The sequence below is a fragment of the Ambystoma mexicanum genome, chromosome 14 (genome assembly GCF_040938575.1).
Source record: "Ambystoma mexicanum isolate Mex_15411 chromosome 14, UKY_AmexF1_1, whole genome shotgun sequence".
NCBI classification, from domain to species: Eukaryota; Metazoa; Chordata; class Amphibia; order Caudata; family Ambystomatidae; genus Ambystoma; species Ambystoma mexicanum.
In genome coordinates, this window is record NC_090940.1 from 100,591,775 (window position 1) to 100,607,474 (window position 15,700).

Genomic DNA, 15,700 nt, shown 5'->3' on the forward strand with positions numbered 1-15,700 from the left:
GCACATACCGAAATCAGTGCAATCAATCTCTGGTTCAGGAAGCTGTTCCCCTTTAATACCCTGACCTCACATGCCCTTTTAGCTTGTTCTTCATTCAAATGGATCTTGCTCCCCAGTAGAATCCCAACACTCCCTCCTTACTTTTATCGGGGTGCCCAATAGATTTGACCCAATACCTTGCCTCGTATTGAACATTCTTCACCGCTCTTCAATGCATTCCCTGAACAAACAGCACTGACAGCCCATTTGTCATCAAAACCTCTTATTGGGTAATTTAGCCCATTTACCTTCAAGGTTGCTAACCTAAACCCCAAAACAACACCCTCCATTTACATCAGAATTCAACACTTCTTGCGCTATACCTCCTAATACTACTCTGTAATCCTTAATTTTGTATTTTTATTCATGAATTTGTACCGTTTCATTCTTCTGTTAGCCCTATATAAATTAACACAAATACCGTTGTTCCTGCCCATAGTTTCCCTACTCCCTCAGTCTCTGCACTCGATAAAACTATGGTTTAACCCTCCCTAGTAAGTATTGCCCTAACAAACCCATCCAGTTGAAAGACGAAAAAAAAAACACGCATTGTGCAACCAATATTATTCCAATCCACTTATCAGGGGTATGGAGTGACCCAGGCTACCCTGGGTCCACCAAAGGAACCCAACATTCCTTCTTCGATCCTGAACTGAGAGGGATCTATAAAACTAAACATTAGACCCGATCCTTACATGTAGCCTGTAAGAAACATATTTATAAGTGACACCGCCACTTTAAGAAAACATTGCATAGGTCATCAACACTCCTAACCTCCAAAAGCGCAATCAATAGTCAATTTCCCTTTGTCAAGCGAAAATGGTGTCCATTGTTCCATGTACCATATCAATGGGACAAGCTTTTTCCTGGGGGGGTGGGTGTTGTCAATGTTCGTAAACATTCTCGTACCGGACCCTTTTTTCTGATTTCCATTGTGCGAAAAAACTCTTCTGGGCAATACTAGGGTTTACTGCTCTTCTCTTACGTTCTTCTTGCCCCTTACTGCAAGTAAGTCTTGAAAAATTAGGGGAATATCATCTGAGTCTATCAACATGTACTGGCTTCCTTTACATTCCAATATTAATGAAAAGGGATATACCCACCGTTACCTAATCCCCTCCTTCATGAGCCATACATTGATAGGCTTTCAAAACCTGAACTTATCCAAAGTCGCAGAAGAGAGAACCTTCATATTCAAAGTTGTAACATTTTCATACCTTCATCGACTTTTTCTGTAACGTAACATCATTTTGCCACTTCCATCTTTGGGCCATTTGGAAGGCCACCACTCCTATCTACCTTGTCAAAAAGAATGTCTTTGCCAGATGCTTCCTTGAACAAAGTTTTCATCTCCGTTAGTGTCTTCTGCAGAACTTCAGCCGATTCACCCTCCTTCTGCGGGATTCCCCAAAGGCAGATATTGTTTTTCCATTTCCTATTCTCTACATCCTCCACTTTTGATTTGAGTTCTCTCTCATTTTTTAACAACTTTTATTCGAGCCTCCAGCTTGACCTCAAGTACATATGAGGAAAACGTGTTACTTTTCTGTGGATCCAGTTTGCCTTGGACTTTATCCATCTGGCCTCACAAATCTGCCGTTGATGCTTGGTCATCTAATCCTAAAGGCTTAATCTACGCTGGAATGTCCCCCTAAATCATTATTAGAGGACACATCTCCACTACCGGGCCACAGGGCACCCAGCTCCCCCAAATTCCCTGTCATCCTGAAAGAATCTAATTTGGCTCTGGTCATTTTGAAGGGATGCCACACTCCTACGTATTCAGGTAACCTCAGTCACCATAGACTGTGGCCAGCCTTTACAGCTGCTGGAGCCTGCCTCACAGGGGCCGACAGCCCTGTGATTTCCCTGCCTGCTTAATTTGAGCTCCTCTGCCCTTCACCTGTCTAGTCCAAAGGTAAGATTCCCTCAAGTCGTATGCGGGTTCACCAGACTTCCCAGGGCTGCATGCCTCTTTCTGGGCACCAGTATTGTACGAGCACAGGAACCAATTAAAAGTAATAACATTGTATGTGTGTGTGTACGCAGGGACCTATGGCCATCCTATAAGGTTAGGCAGTGGTCCCATTTCTTGCCCTCCTCACCTAGGCATGCGCACACCAGAGACATAAAAAACCTCAGGTCCTCTGGGCCACCACACAGTGCCTTATCACATCTCCTCTCCCGGGCTCCACCACCTTTCATGGCGTGTGGCCACACAGATGGGCCACATCTGGCCTGACAATCTTGGCACCACCAGTCCTCTGGTCCAGCCCATTCCTCTCCACAGATAAAGGTCTGTGGTACCTGGCCTGTCACTCCATCACTGCTATGTGGAGGCCTGCTCAAGCCTAGGGTCCAAGCTCCACTTTCTCCACATGTTTGGGCTCTGAAATGGGTACCTAACTCATTCCAGCCAGATGGGGTAGGAAATGGCCCGGAAAAAAGACAGAGCGGTGCTGCAGCAAAGTTTGTCTTGCCGGAGTGTCAGGGGCTGGTGCAAGAAACTCTCACATCTCTTTTGAAGCGAGTCCTTATACAGAAGCAGCCTGAGTTTCAATAAGCAGACTGCTTTCAGAAGACTCAGCACTGGAGACTAAATACAGAAACATCCATAGCCTCACATACTGGGTTGCAGCCATCCAAACTAGTATATATGTCATGCAAGTTACAGACTTTTTTGTTAGGGTGAGTACTATGACCAATGAAAACAGCAGAGTCCAACTTCCATTATTCACTCAAAATCCCTGACTCACTCTGACATGCTTCAAATTTAAAATTGTGGGCATTCATATGTTCCCATAATGCTCTTTGCTTTTATGCAAATTACCAGCATTGGTTCTATGACAAGATACTGGGCCTCATTACGACTCAGGCGGTAAGGGGTTTACGGCGGCGTAAACAGCGCCGACCCTTACCGCCTGATTCCGAGGTCCCTTAGCGCCATGGAGGTTTTAACACCCAGGTGTTAAAATCCATGGCGCTAAGGGACCTTGATGTTAATTACGCCACCGTAATTTACGGTGGCGTAATTAACGCCTTCCCCACTCCCATTATGCCCTATGGGGCAAAAATGGGAATGGGGAAGGGTAAATGGGGATTGGGGACTTACCGCCCCGCCAACCTCGGAATGGGGCGGTAAGTCCGCCAACCACCATGGCGTAAACGTAGTTTACGCCATGGTGGTAAAGGTACGACCCAGGCGGTAACTTACCACCTGGGTCGTAATGAGGCCCACTGTGTTGCATGACTTGGCCGCGGGCCACCCTCCTCCACCCGGACCTTCCTCCCCATGGCCCCACCCTCCAAGGAGGAGAGCCTGATACTTCAATGCCAATTAATCATGCCCTAATAAAAAAAGTCCTATTAGACTCCATGGAATGGGAACTTACCACCGTTGCCCACACCCGTAGTATCCCAGTGACACCAGGATATCGGGTGCTGGTAATGGTAAGGCGGGTTTGCCAGTATCCCACTGGTAGTTCAGGCGGGTTATTGGAAAACCCGTAAGAACCCTCTATGTGTAGTTTATTTCGTTGCTTTGGTGTTGTGAAGTGCATGCAGTGTGTGGTGCTGTAGAGGTATGGTTCTGTTTAGTTCAGAGTTTGGGTAGGTATATGCAGAAGTGTGAGTTATTTAGTATGGTTAGTTATTGGCCGTATATTTCCTACTGCTGCTGTTCTGTCTAAATGCAACCTGTATCCCTTCCCTTGTCACTCATTGTAGTGTGTAGCAATTACCACCCCTCAGGTTTCTCCAGGAGTGATATGTTCCCTATGCCCTGAGGTCCGCCTGTGGGTTGCACAGTTTTTGCATCCAGCCGCATTCCTGTATATATGGTGAGTTTCTCATCCTCTGTGATCTGATTGAGGGAACACATCTCCCTCCCCTGTTACCACCTTTGGCCCTCTATCAGGATGAGATACACTTCAGGTCTCCAACCACCCTTCCCAGTCAGATGCATCTCTTGTACCCTGCACTCCACTCTGGGCTGGCCTACTCCCCAGTCCTTTTCTGTTGTGTATTTGTTTCATGGTGCACAGGAGTTGTTTAGTCATTTTCATCTCTTTTGAAGCTGAAGAGCCAGGTTCTTAGAAGTATTCTGAATTTTAAATGGTCCTCCATAGTTCGTATTTCTCTGGGAGAGAGTTGCAAAGTTTTACGGCTATGCAAGAGAATGCTGATCCACCAAGTTCTTTCCTTAAGTATTGTTTAGGTTCTAGGCAAATGTTGTTGCATGATCTAAGAGTTCTTGTTGGCTTATAGATGGGGAATGTTCTTTTGTATGAATTCTGCTCCTTGGCCGTGAATTTCTCTGTGGGTTATATACATTGTTTTGAAGGGGATTCATTTTCTGACTGGGAGCCAATGTAGCATCCTTAGCTCTGGTGTGATGTGGTCTCTTCATGAGAGTTTGGGGAGGAGTCTGGCCACTTCATTCTGTATTCGTAGCAGTTTCCAAAGTAAGTAGTCCGGCATTCCGAGGTACGTGCTGTTGGTGTAGTCTATCCTGGACATGAAGAGGGAGATGATGACCAGTGGTTTGTGCGTGAAGACGAAGGGTAGAATCTTTTTGATTGGGTGAAGATGGAAGAAGCATTTCTTAATGATGGAATTTACTTGAGGTTCTAGAGTTAGCTTGTTGTCCATTAGGATTCCAAGTTTTCTATTACTACTTTGGACAGTATGGGTGTTGTTCACAGTCCTGTGGACCATGGCATGTACTGGTTGTTTCCTTGGTTGTCTGGTGTAAACACGATTTCTGTCTTGTCTGGGTTAATTTTGAGGTTATTAGTGTTCGTCCATTGGTAGAGTTCTTTGAGACGGTCTATTAGCGTTGTGTTTTCCTCTTGTTTATCGCCGACTTTGTAGATGATTTGGGTATCAACTGCGTAGTTGTAGCATGTGAAGCTGTGTCTTTTGATGAGGTTGATTAGTGGTGTCATATAGATGTTGAAGAATAGCCAGGATAACAAAGAGCCTTGTGGAACTCCACAGGGGGTGTCTCGTGGTGCAGATTTGAATGGTCGTATCCATGCTGTTTCTGTTCTTTCGGACAGGAAAGATTTGATCCAAAGCAGCACTGTGTCACTGATCCCTTTCCTTTCAGTCTCTTCTCGAGGGTGCTATGGTTGACTTTATCGAATGCTGCAGAGAGGTTGAGTAGTATCAGTGACAAGTTTGTGTTGGTCTTTAGGTCATCACATTTAGGGAGTAGTGCTGTCTCCGTTACTCTCATGGGTCTGAAGCCTGCTTGTGTCTGGTCCAATAGTTGGTTATTTTCGACGTGCTCCAGTATTTGTTTGTAGACATAGATCTCTAGTAGTTTTGCCGGGTAGGTCATGTTTGAAATTGGTCTGTAGTTTGAGAGGTCTTTCACATTGCCCATTGTATCTTTGAAGAGCCGTTTGATGTAGGCAGATTTGAAGGCTCGCTGTACTTTACCGGTTGAAAGTGACAGATTGAAGAGGTTTAGGCAGCATTCCGATGGTGTACCCTGTGTAAGGATTGATGTGTAGATATCTGGTGGACAGGGGTCCACTGTGGAGCCTGCCTTGTTGCTTTTGATCACCAAGCTGAAGAATTTTTCTCATGACATTTGGGCAAGACTGTTCAGTCTGTTCTGTGGTCCAGCGGGATAGGTTGGTACTGGTGAATTGTCTGGTTGATCGGTCTACTTTATACGACCCGGTGTATATTGATTTTATTCTTAAAGTGATCTGCAAGATTATTGCGCGATTTTTGTGAGGGTACCGTTGTGCTATTATATCCGGAGGGGTTTCTCATCTCGTTTATGATGTTGAATAGTTCTTTCTGGGTGTTGGTGGCTTTTTTGATCCGGTTGTTGTAGTATTTCTTTTTCGATTTAAGAATTTCCACTTTGCATGATCAGATTTATTTTTGATATGTTATTCTTTTGGCTTGGTCACCGTTTTTTCTACATTCTTGTTCTAGTTTCTGGTTTGTTGTTTTCATTGCTTTGAGGTGGGGCATGAACCATCTTGCCACAGCTTTTTTTCGTGATGGCATGAGGGTTTTATCCGGGGAGATGCTATCAATTGTTTCTGCAATCCATTTCAGGATTAGGTCTGTTTTTTCATCTGTCTGTTGCGTCCAAGGTAGCAATCGATGGCTTTGAGAATTCTAGTTTTTCTTCCAGGTTACTGCTGTTGACGGTTCTACAGTTTCTGTTCTTCTCAGATTTGTCGGAGGCTTTTGATGGTATTTGGATCACAAAAGGTATAATGAGGTGGTCGCCCCATAGTATTTGGATTGGTGTTGCTGTTGTGATAAGGTTTTTATTGTTTTATTGGCAAGGATTGCATCCAGAGTGTGTCCTGCAGTGTGCATCGCTCCGTTCACCATCTGTCATAGTTTCATTGTCTGAAGCTGCTTAGTGTTTTCTGCGACTTTGCGTTCTCTTCTTTGAACCATATGTTGAAGTCTCCGAAAATAATCAAGAGATCATGTTTAATGGCCAGGTTTGTGACTGCTTCTACGAAGGAGTCTATAAAGGTTAGGTCAGAGGTCGTGGCCTATAGATGAGTACAGCTCCACCTCACTGATGAGGCCCAATAAGGCTGAAACACGTGTATGGTGTTGCTGTTGGTACTCTTGTTCAGAAGGGAATTGTCATAGCATTTCGGTGCTGGACATAGACTGATATGCAAATGGATATTTCCCATCTGTGAAAGGTACAGTGAGCAAAAAGCAGATGGCTGCAAACTCTCAAAGTGGTTACAAACCACTGAACAGGTTATCTATCATTCAGTGTTCTTTCAAGAGAGGGGCGCCTGCTACTTTTTTTGTATGGATGAGTATTTTGGGTCTGGGGTCAAATGAAGGACGAGGAATTTGGAGTTCGGGATGTTCAGTGGGTCAGTTGTTTTTCAATTTAGGTGTTCTTTGCAAGCCGTTCTCTTCTTTTTACTTTTCTGCTTGCCTGGATGCATTTGAAATGGTCAGGCATTTGTAGTTTTTAGCTAGCCAGGCTTCTATGACGAATATGACGTTGATTCCTCTGTTGCAAAGATTAAATAGTAGATCTCTGATGTGTGTTTGGACATAGATCTGTCATTGATTAGGTTGCAGTGAATGTTCTTCCATATAGTGGCCTGTTTTGTTCTTGCTTGTGTCTTTAGGTGGTCTTGTTGGTTCTCTGCATGTGGGTTGCGTTTCGTTAGGTCTGTTTGGTCATTAAGTAGGTTTCGTATTGGGTTCATGTCTTCTTCTGGCTCCTCTTCCGTTTCAGGTTGGTGATGCCGGTGGGCCACTTGGGTGTCGATTCCCATTGTTCTCCTTCTGTTTGTTTCCGCCTTTTCCTTTTTGGAGTCCCGATATCTTGCTGATGTGTCTAACGTTATAAAAGTCAAAAAATAGTGCTGCAGACAGTAGGCACTGTGTTTACTTCCCTTTGTAAAAGAACTGCTTAAAGGTGTTAAAAGGAGAACTAATGCTTCACAGGGTAGCTGTGTGCAGCACGGCATGTTTGTCTTTAAGGTGAGGGAGGCAGGAGTGGGGGCGCCCGGTTGGACTTTGCAACTTGTTCTCCTGCTACATCTGCCTCTGGGTGTGGGTGAAGCAATGCATCATGTGGGGGTGAGGCCCAGCGCCCAAATTGGGACTTGTTCTGGCCTTACAGTTGGTTCCATCAACATTATACAAACCGGATCGTATTCAACTGCGGCAAGACTTACTACCGCAGTTGGGAGCCTTAACGATACCAGGTGCTGCTACCTCGGAGACAACCTCTGCAACTATTCCGTTAAGTATATGGGGGTCGCCGAGTCCAGTGAAAGAGCATTTTTTATTGAAAATAGGGTTGCAGTCGAAAAAATATATTTATAGCACAATCTACTTAAACCATAGCCCGGCCTCAAACATGGTTCAAGGGACTTCACAGCACAATCAGTGCAAGGGCGGAAGCTGTGGGGTTTCTACCACTGATTTCAGGGGTGGTGTATCACTATTTTTTAAACTTGTGAAATCATTGAAGTTGATCGATGAGTAGTAATATTTGGTGTTTTGTATAGCGCTGCGTTCCAGAAAGTCCCGTTTCGGGGCGCTTTTCAGGCACTCATGCTCAAGTTCAGCGACTGAGCAGATTTTTAATGACTTGACCAAATTACAAATAGGCGACATGTAGGCGCGTGAAGTACGGGCACATCTAAAGCATGATTTGCAATATCATGTATGCAGGGTTAAACATTTAATAGGGCCAGTTAAAGAGGAGTACTTTATCAATGTATGCCTGGGATTTTATTAATTAATCTAAGAAAGGGAGCCTGCTCGGCCCTCTGATTGGAGCAGGGGCCCGCCGACATTAACGGCCCACTTTTGATTCAATGATTTTACTTTGCTCATTATCACACTCCAGGGAGCTTCGCTTGTTCCCTTCACTTCTAAATTGCCAATTTGCATAGAGTTTTAAATAGATATAAAGACCTTATTACAGTCTTACCTACTGGCTCTGCCAGTCGCACGGCCGATGAAAATGCAGGGGCGATAAGCACTAGATTAAGCAAAATTATGTATCTGAATAGAAACCAAAATACTCCTTTTCCACTAAGAATTGCTGAAATTGGCTTTAAGAAATAATATTTTGATTTGCTTTCGTAAGGGTGTAAAATAATGCTCAAAGACAATGGCGAGAAGGTACAAATTAAAATAGACCTGCAACCTTTGCTCTAAAGATGTTTTGGACTACAACTCCCATCAGCCATAGCCATCGAAATCAATTGTGAGGGATCATGGGGGTCATTGTCCAAAGCATCTGGCGACCCACAGGATGCAGTAGGGCTGGGGAGGTCTCGGTATCACATGTGTTAAGACTGGAGTGAGACTGATTCTGCCCCACCCTACTAGCCTTAGACTACCAGCCTTACAATCTGGGGCAGCCTGTACCCCCGATTGTAAACGCACATTTTGGACTGTTTAGGCCATTTCATGTTTCTGTGGGAAGATGTATACTGGTTATTAGAGTCCTTCCAAGACGTTGCCATTGATTCGCTAGTCAAAATGGCCCTGTCTCCAATCACCTCTGCAACTGCTTGGGTGCAGCCAGTGGGTGACGGGCAGCTGATGAAATGGGGCAAGCTGTTTCACATCTTTTTTTGGCAATGAGAGTATACTCTTATCTTTCAAAATAAAAGCATCTTGCCATGTAGCCATTTCTAATTGTGGCAGACATCACTCTTCAGAGGCCATCTTTGTTAAGGGCATTTATCTGCATACGTGTACATCACCATTGAGTGTTGTCCAACTTTATGAGGTGGATGACTGCAAATGATGCTTACTTTATCAAGTGGTCATGTAGTAGAGAGAGACTCCAAAAAGGCAGCAATGACAGAGGTGACCGGTGAATTGTTTTAATCGGAGTGGTGTAAATGTTTTCCATAAATATGCGGGAGTGACAGGGCATACCAGGGGTGCCTAAACCAAGCAATGTGGTTTTCTGATGGATTTTCTTCAACAATATTTTTAAAATAATGGGTTAAAATTGTGCATTTTGCAGCATGCTTTCTGTGAAAGATTGGATAGAAAGCCACACAGATTGCAATCTGTTGTGTGGTGTAACACATGAACACATCCAATAGATGCAAGCCCCCAACAGGAGCATTTTCCCACACATTTTCATGATGCCTTTGCCCACAATATATGCCAGTATAAAAACATGTCCATGCCAGCTCCACCTATATATTCTATTATTACCATTTAAGAACATACTCCTTTTGGCTTTGACAGTAAACAATATCATGTCACAGTACGAAAACTTGTCCAGACTAACTGCACCAATGTAGGCCAGTATGGCCATGTAAGAACACTTGTCATGTTGGCTTTTCCCTTGATATGCACAAGAAAATAGCATGCCAAAGTAAGAAAACATGCCCAGACTGGTTACAACAATGTAGGCCAGTAGGGCAATGTAAGAACACTCTTCATGGTGGTTTTACCCTTAATGCAAGTAGAAATTGCCATGCCACAGTAAGAACACTTGTCAAGACTGATTGCACCAATGTAGGCCAGTACAGTCATGTATGAACACACATCCTGCTGGCTTTATCCCCGATGGACAGTAGGAAATACCATGCCACAGTAAAAATAAATATGTCCTAACTTCCTTCACCAATGTAGGCCAGCTTGGCCACATAAGAAACCTCACAATGATGGCATTACCCTTGATGCCAGTAAAAATGTCATGCCACAGTAAGAACATATGTCCACCTTGGCTGCTTTAATTTTGGGCAGTAGAGCCACATAATAACACTCATCATGTTGGCTTTACCTGAATTCCCAGTACAAAATGCTGTGCCACAGTAAGAAAATATGTGCAAACTAGCTGCAGCTGTACAAATTTAAATCTCCACCCTTCTCAAATCAGAAGCCTCACGCTGCACACAAGTAAGCACACACATTCATACAGCACTCTTGTATATTCACCTGCACACCCATACAGCATTCAAAGACATTCTCATTCACCCAAGCACCTATATAACATATACACTCTCATTCACATGTGCACTCAAACAAAATACACTCTCTCATTCACAGGCACAACCAAACGACATACACTCTCTCCTTCACACAATCCTGCACACTTACAAACACAAACCCTCACAAATGCATACATACCTTCTGTGAACATCACATAAAGGCCATACACTTCAGCCATGCTAAGCATAGGGTCTCCTCCCCCTGGTGTTATTGCTGTGCTGGTTTACACCGGCATGACCCACTGGCTCACGCTGCACAGGGACCTTGCCCCAGTCACCTGAGGGAAGCCAAATGTCCATGCTTAGGACTTTGGGGACACCTAGGCCGTCCAAATTATGGTATCAAGCAATGCCTGGTGCCAATAGGGGCATAGGGGTGCTCTATCCAGAGTCAGCTAAAATGTAAAAAGAAAAAAATAAACCGTATGGTTGAAGGTACAGGGGTGACATCATGATGGGGCAGAATGTTCTTTCTTCTCTTCTTCATTTTTCTTCTTTGTTCGCCCTCCATGATCCTTCCCCCTTCATTTCATCATCTTGTGCGTCCCCACAATTGATATATGACTCTCCTACGTCTCTTTGACTCGGGACTCCAGGAGCACCCCCTACTCACATGCAAAGCTGCAGTAACCCAATCTATATCTTCAATGGACCATGAAATACCCCCCCGGTCTACCATGAGCCACTGGGCATGTGTGCTGGGGTACTGAACTGTCAAAGGGAAACCACGGTTCCCTGTAGAGTGAAAGCTAGTTTAGGGGGCACCTGGTGCTTCCACTGGGCTGGTTTGGGGCCAGCGCCCTGCCACCCATCCTGGATGAGCAAGAGGCAGTGGTGCAGCTACCAGGGAACATGTTTGGTTAAACACAAAGCAACTTCCTTTTTTCTTTTTTTTACAAAATAGTGAACCAAACTCCTTCCAGATATATAATTACACACAGATCACGGAATTCCACTAACATGCAGGTGCATCTTTTAAAAGCAAAGCAGAGCTACATGGCTCACATCACTGCCCTTGTTTTTGCAAGAGTTGCTCGAGCCATCTTGCAGAGGGCAATCTAGGCCATGTGAAGCAGCCATCCTTTAATTGGCACAATGCTTTAACCAGGTGCTCACTTTAGATTTAGCTACAGCGCTCAGACCATGCAGATGGTGGAGGGCCGGCCTCATGGCACTATGGAAGTAATTAAAACATGTCAAAGCAGATTGTGCTGCCAGGCTGTAATTCATTTCTGTTTATAACAACTGTATGCGTTAGATCGCGCAGGCCTCTCTGCAAAAATGTAGCAGACAGCCTCAACGGAGATCTTGAAATCTGAAAAAGGTTTGGGGCGCTTGCTTGAATTTATTTAAGACTAATGTTGTTACTGCCGGGATACCGCCGGGGCTAATAAAGTTAATGCCAACCCCCCGGCGCTATTAGCACCGGATCACGGGTTTGGTGGAACAGTAATTCCCCATTCCCCATTGCGCCCATTCGGTAATTCCCCATTGGGCCCAATGGGGAGTTTTCGGTGCAACTACCATCGGCTGTATTACCGCGTGGTAAATGCGCAGGAAATCAGCAAATTCCTGCCGCTTTTACCCCCAGCTCAAAGCTGGGGGTAAATGCGGCCGAACCCGTGATTTGGCGGACCCTTAAATGCAACAGTAATCGCGTTACCCCCTCATTTAAGGGTTACCGCTAAACTCGTGATGAGGCTGCAAGTGTTTCCCTAGTGGACAATGCCCTTATCTAGAGCTTCAGAGAACTTTCCAGGGTATTTCTTCATTTCTAGAGATGTCAGTTCCTGCCCTATCGAACATCGCGTATTATTGCAATCGATGATGTGTGCTTTTTTAAATGGAAAGAGGTAAGTGTAAGCTGGTCTCAAAATTTACACATATAAAGTAATAAAAAAGAGGTCAGGAACTGCTGCAATGTTCATTTGTGATAGGGCATTTTGCTGGGAAGTCGGAAGCGGCCTTAGCGTGACCCTTACGTTAGCGTTGGTACGCTGGAGAGGTGCGGCTTGACATCCTGACGCTCGAGAGCCGGAGCTGAGAGTGAGTGGGAGCCGTGAGTCGCGAGTGAGCTGCTGTGCCACGGCGGGCTGGTGTGACGCGGCTCAGCCCTTGTATCGCCTGACGGCTGTAGCTGCGGATCGAGCGAGCGTGGTGCCCGGAGTGTTTGAGCTTTCTGGAGGCGGTACCAGACTCCAGGGTGGGCGTGTGATCTGGACACGGTCGACAATCACGCAGGTATCGTGACATCTCTGTGTTAAGTTGCTCGCTTTGTGGCCGGCCCCATGGCGGATCCTCTTTACAACTGCAATGCAACACTCAGATTAAGGTGTTCGCTGGCACTGTGTTATATGCCAGTATAGCTGTGACATCTATTGAGATGTTGGCGAGCCAGGCTGGGGACACCTATGTGACTAAGTAGGGCTGTAAAGTCACTGATGAGGGCCCTTTTAATTGTCGGATTCACAGCGGTACACAACAAGCACTAGTCTCTTTCCCTTTAAGCTGAGAGTCCCAGGGACACCTCAGAGAACCGGGTCTGAACTTTTGAGACAGTGAGCACTGAAAGGCAAGTGCATCTACTGCGACCCTGAAGCTATCGTTATACAGCTGAGTCTATAGAGGAATAATACCAGACAGCTCAGTCTTACATATTGATAACAATTTAGAGTAGAATAACCCTATGCCCTCACGTAAGAAGCTCCAAGCACGCTATAATCTGCGTCAGCGGAAAATAAGGAGTAGTCGAACGAACGGCGAGAGAGCAATGGACAACGAGAAGCAAACAAAGCCAGCACCAGTTACTAAAGGTGCAATAACAGATTTTTTTACAGTGAATCCGCACCCCGAAAACAATTCTACCACCATGGATGAGGGGGAGGCGAACAATATTGACCTGCAGGCTCAAGAGAACTATGGAGATATTGATAACAACTCTCTACTGGAGCTATGCCTCTCCATGCAAAGATCGATGACACCTGCTTTGATCAAAGTATTACAACCGGCTCCGAGAGATCAAATAGAGGAAGCTACTCAACCCCCGAGAGCTGGCTCTGTGAGATTGTCAACAACACCAAATCTAAAAATCCACAACGACTCCGAGCTGGAACTTAGAGAGGTGGACGCAAGTAGTATCACATCTTCCAGCCCCACAGACTTGGCTGAATTACAATCGTCGGTTGCTTCTGTACAATTTGCACTCAAGATCCTGCTAAAAATGTGTGGACGCATATTGGAAACCACATTAAGTTTGCATACACAAAACCCTGCTGCAGAAACAACTACTGTCAGACCCTCAAGGGAGAGTTCGGTTCCAAATCCAGCGGCAACCAAGACAGTGGAAAACCTGGAAAAGTCCCCTAATGCAGTTAACACATTTGAAGTATTTCATTCCCGAACAATAAAAAACCGAGGAAACCAATCACAGGCCGGGGTAGATGTAAGAAGAAGCAAGCAGGCTATTTAACAAGCTGGGTACTGTCGGATGATGATGGGGACTATGAAATAGAAGGTGGAACCACACCTGTATCTGTTAATATAGCTGATACAGAGCAGCCTGAGGAGTCTTATGTAACTGGTGGTGAAGGCAACATACCAGCCGACAGAGATCAAAGCAGAATGGAACCTGTGGTCAACCCTAAGAACAAGGAGGTTCCTCCTAAAGAGAACAGGATATGCCTCATTAAAAATCTGTACCAGCAAAGCAAGAACAGCTGGCTTACCAGATCTGAGCTAATGACTAGATTTCATGCAGTCCCACAACTACGGGTACTAAGATCAGATGACTTTGAATTTGTTGAGCCTCTGCAAGTTGTCAATGCCAATGTCTCCGCCATTCATTGTAAGTTTATCTCCTCCACTCAATTGATACGCAACTACAAAGAAAGCCTTCGAGATGTCGACATTGAAGTGGATGCCGATCCAGACCAGGAGGATCCTAAGTGGCCACGTAAAACCCCCTCAGTGGTAAAAGAAACTACAGAAGGACTGCCTAAACTGAAAAGGGATCAGGTAGCGATAGCTGATGTCCAGAATGTGCTAACCTGGCTAGTATCAGCATTACCGAAGGTGGTGAACTCAAATTGAACCCCCTCACTAGTATCATGGAACTGCAGAGGATTCAAGCATTTATTCGCCTCGGCAGGTTCTCTTCAGCTCCTAACCGAAAATATTTGTATATGCCTGCAAGAGACCTGGTTGAGGGCATCTATAATACTTAACGGCTATTCAATTTACCAGTCGCTGGCGATGAAAGGAAGGAGAGGGAGACCTTATGGAGGACTGATTATATGTATTAGAAACACGGTTAAATCTAGACAGCTGGAGACACTATCCAGCGATAAAGTGATTGCAGTGGAAATGGAGAGCATAAGTGATGGATGCAAAGAAAATATGCTCATCATTAATCTATATAGTCCACCTTATGGAAATGGAGTTGAACCCCTTCAAGAAGCAATTCATGAATTACTAGCGGCTTGGGTGATTGTTCCGACTAATAAATCGGTAATTATTGCTGGGGACTTCAACTGTCATATGTCAGGCGCAGCTGGTACTACGACTAATCCCTTTTTGAATCCAATAAATAATATGAAACACAAAATCAAAGATCCAATTGGTGCCTCTTGGCAGACCTTTTTCAATGAATGGGAAATGGAGATGATTAATGGCAGAACTCCAAGCGACAACCCAGGGAATTACACCTGGCATAGTGGGAAAGCAAAAAGTACCCTGGACTATATATTTGTGAGCCCTCAGATGGCCCTGAAAGTAAGAGATTTGAAGATCACCTCAAACGATTGGAGTGATCACTCTACCCTGGTGTTAAAGTGCAATATTGGCACGCCAGCCATACATACTAAACCCCTGGGTGATATGTCAACTAACCACTCGGGCACCCGAATATGCTGGTCTGATAAAAACATAAACGCGGCTGGAAGCTCGGTGCAAACTGTGGATGATAACATACTGTCCCAGCTCCAAAACATGTCCATAAATGAGATGGAACATTGGGCCACCACATTTTCCTCTATACATGCGACATCTGCTGTAAACCAAATAGCGACAGATGATAAAACGCCAGTAATATACGACAAAAGCATAAGAGATGCTAAACGCAGGTTAAGAGCAGAAATCCGACAAGCTAAATGTACCAACAAATCCTTTGG